Source organism: Palaemon carinicauda, chromosome 11, assembly GCF_036898095.1.
Source record: "Palaemon carinicauda isolate YSFRI2023 chromosome 11, ASM3689809v2, whole genome shotgun sequence".
In the NCBI taxonomy this organism is placed as follows: Eukaryota; Metazoa; Arthropoda; class Malacostraca; order Decapoda; family Palaemonidae; genus Palaemon; species Palaemon carinicauda.
The window spans coordinates 59,861,371-59,865,092 of record NC_090735.1 but is presented as its reverse complement, the minus strand read 5'-3'; positions in this window follow the sequence as shown (position 1 = coordinate 59,865,092).

Genomic DNA, 3,722 nt, shown 5'->3' with positions numbered 1-3,722 from the left:
ACATATCGTAATTTTTTTTAGTTTCCCTGGTTTAAAACTGATGAAACACTAATAGTAATTTTTTTTAGTTTCCCTGGTGTAAAACTGATGAAACACGTATCGTACTTTTTTAGTTTCCCTGGTGTAAAACTGATAAAACACTTATCGTAATTTTTTTTAGCTTTCCCGGTGTAAAACTAATGGAAGGAACACTTAAAATTTCTTGTGTTTGAGTGTATTTTTCCTCTTTCGACGTATTCAATTATTTTTAAGGTTTCGGTGGCCGATATGGTAACGTCCCTGACTGGTGAACACCAAACTGGGGTTCGAGTCCCGCTCAAATTCGTCAGTTCCTTAGGTCATTGCAACCTCACCATCCTTGTGAGCTAAGGATGAGGGCCTTGGAGGAGCCTATAGGTCTATCTTCTGAGTCATCAGCAGCCATTGCCTGGCCCTCCTTGGTCCTAACTTGGATGGAGAGGAGGCAATGGCGCTGATCATATGTGTAAATGGTTAGTGTCCAGGGCATTGTCCTGCTTGATAGGGCAATGTTACTGTCCCCTGCCTCTGCCATTCATGAAATTCACGAGTGACCTTTAAACCTTTTATGTTAGAGTACTCTCTTGATGAAGACTATCAGTTTTGGGCATTTTGAGTTGCTTTTCACCAGCATGATCGTATCATGATTTGTTGTAATAATTATATGTATTGATATTATTGTCATTATTATTAACACTTAAACCAGTGATCAATAGAAAAATTTATGTAAGGGGATTTTAAAAGGGTAATAAATTGAAATTCTACCAGAGCAATTATATGTAATATACTATGCTAATGAATAATTAGCATAATAAATACTCTTGTCAAAATACAATGTACCCTAAAGAGCAGTTTTTAGTTATTGGTGTCCCAGAAAACTCCCATTATTAAAGCTGTCATGTTTTCTTGTATAACTTTTTAGTAATTTCCTTAATAGTTTTCTTTTTATTTTCTTTAACAGACTTTCTTTGTGCGAATGAACATGAAAGGGAAGAGTTAAGTAATAAAAATTGATCTTATCATTATCAATTTATGAAATTAAAAAGGGCAGGACACTTTATTTATAGAACATATACATGTATATGTGTATGTATTTGTATCATATTTATATATATACATACATATATATATATATATATATATATATATATATATATATATATTTATATACATATATATATATATATATATATATATATATATATATATATATATATATACACACACACACACACACACACATATATATATATATATATATATATATATATATATATATACATATATATATATATATATATATATATATATATATATATATATATATACATATATATATATATACATATGCGCAGATACTACCGCTAGAGTTATTGGGTCCTTTGACTGGCCAGACAGTTCCACTTTAGATCCTCTTTCTGGTTACGGCTCATTTTGCCTTTGCCTTCACATATACCGAATAGTCTGACCACATTCGCCTCTGTCCTCATACACTTAACAACAATGAGATTACCTGTCAATTATTCTTCGCTCAAGGAGTTAACTACTGCAATGTGATTGTTCAGTGGCTACTTTCCTCTTAGTAGAGGGGCGAAACCTGAAAATTGCTTTTTCAAAATAATTTTCTGTTACAAGCCGGCATCCACCATATTTTGTTAGAATATGATGTTCTGCATTCAGTAAGGGTGGATGACACTTGAGATTTTTCCAAAAAGGGCCAAAATTAACCCTTTTTAGCGAATACGCGATTTGAAAAAACGACGAAAAAGCTGAAGCCTCGTTTAGGAAACACTCTGTAACTTAACCATTTTGTATGCTATACATGATTATGATACCTCATTTTGTAGCTTATGATAACACCTTTACAATGAAATAAACAAATATGAAGGATTTGGAAATTAAGGGTCCTGATAAGGTCAAAGGTCACGTGATCACGTGATTACCTATTTTGGGGGGTATTCAATATTCTTGACCTCACATATCATACTTTGCCCGCATATATTTCTATAAAGATGGTTTTAATCTTAAGAGGACATCCTTAGGCAGTTTTTAAAAGTAAAAGGGTCTTTCAATTCCTTCTTGCCTAAATTTTAAGAGGGATTAAATTTCGACCCTTTTTTGGGAAATCACTAAAATCGTTGAAAATCGTGTTCTGACTACTTTGTTGTGATAATAATTGCTGTTATTAAATAGGCCTATATAAGAAGCTTTGTGTTAAAAATAAAGTCTTAGAGATGTAGAATAAAGGGTACATGCAGTTAAAAAAGGGGTCAAAGGTCATGTTCATGGATTACATAATTTCTCAGTATACACCACATGTAGTGAAATTCTCCCCTAACCCTAACTCTAACTCTAACTCTAACCCCAACCCCAACCCTAACCCTAATCTTGTCAGACCTAATCCTGGTGGCCTAATGCTATGGACCACATGTTACTCAATGTTTAGTAGTCTTGTTTGCACATAGATGGCAGCATTATGAAGTCTTTTGGTTCTAAGATGGTGGATGACTTTCACTCTCTCAATTGTGACAAATTCATCTTTTCCCGTCTCAACGATCACTGATTAGGCAAGGCAAGTTTGATCTCATAATATAGTAAACCACAGTGCATAGTAGGGGTTGCTTGATGTAAGTGATGCATGTCTAATTCATGTGGCAATTAGAAACTAGTGAAATGTATTGCAACATGTGCTTCTTAGGGACCATCTCATAATCAATAACATGTTTCTGTGTGCATGTTTTGTTTAAAGGATTAAAACTTTCGTCAGTCATGCTTACTTAAATCATGTGACTGCTATAGATCTACAGATGTACAGCCTATTAATATACCATATGGCTCTTGCAATTTGGGAGGGGGCATCGCAAAAGTTATATGTCATCTTTACTTTATCCCCACATTCCTAATGTGAGTTCTAAAGCTAAACTATATGATTTCAGACCATGGACCCAGTTGCTGCAATAGAAAGTCTTAAACGCCAGCGCATAGAGAACATTTCGCTCGACAAATGTATTATCTGCCAAAAAGGAAGTGTAGATGCTTTACGTAAATCAACCCCTCGTGGTGTTGAATCTATACAGCAGGCATTGAATATTCGAATCGCACATAACTGTTGTAAGTATCCAGATACAATAGACTGGTTGCAATCCGAAAGTTTGGATTTTGAAAAGGTTCACTGGCAAAAGGACTGCTACTCAACTTTCACTAGTAAGCAACATTTAGAACGTCTGAAAAAGCGTCATGTTAATGCCTCGGTAGAGTCTCACAGTGGCACGGAAAAAACAGCAACAACAACAACAAGGATCGGTCGGATAGCTATTGAATGAACTCGGTGTATATTTTGTCAAGCTGATGGTGAAACCCTTCGCCAAGTTCTAACCCTGGAGACGTCAAGTAAAATAGTGGAAGGAGCTAAAAAGGACTCCATACTTTCATATCGCCTTGGTGGCATATCCGATCTAGTCGCTGCAGAGGCCAAGTATCATTTAAAATGCTATGTGCTATTTGTTCGGAACACTGGGAAGGTAACGGAAGAATGTGAGGAAAGGTCTACATTTGACCAGGCGTGTTTCACAGAAGTTGTCAAAGAACTAGAGCTAGAAATCAAGGCTGGAAACATAATTTCATTGAGTGGAGTTTGGAATAGGTACTGTGAACTGTTCGTTATTCATGTTGCTAAGTGTCTGCCAGAAGTGTCGTCTACTAGT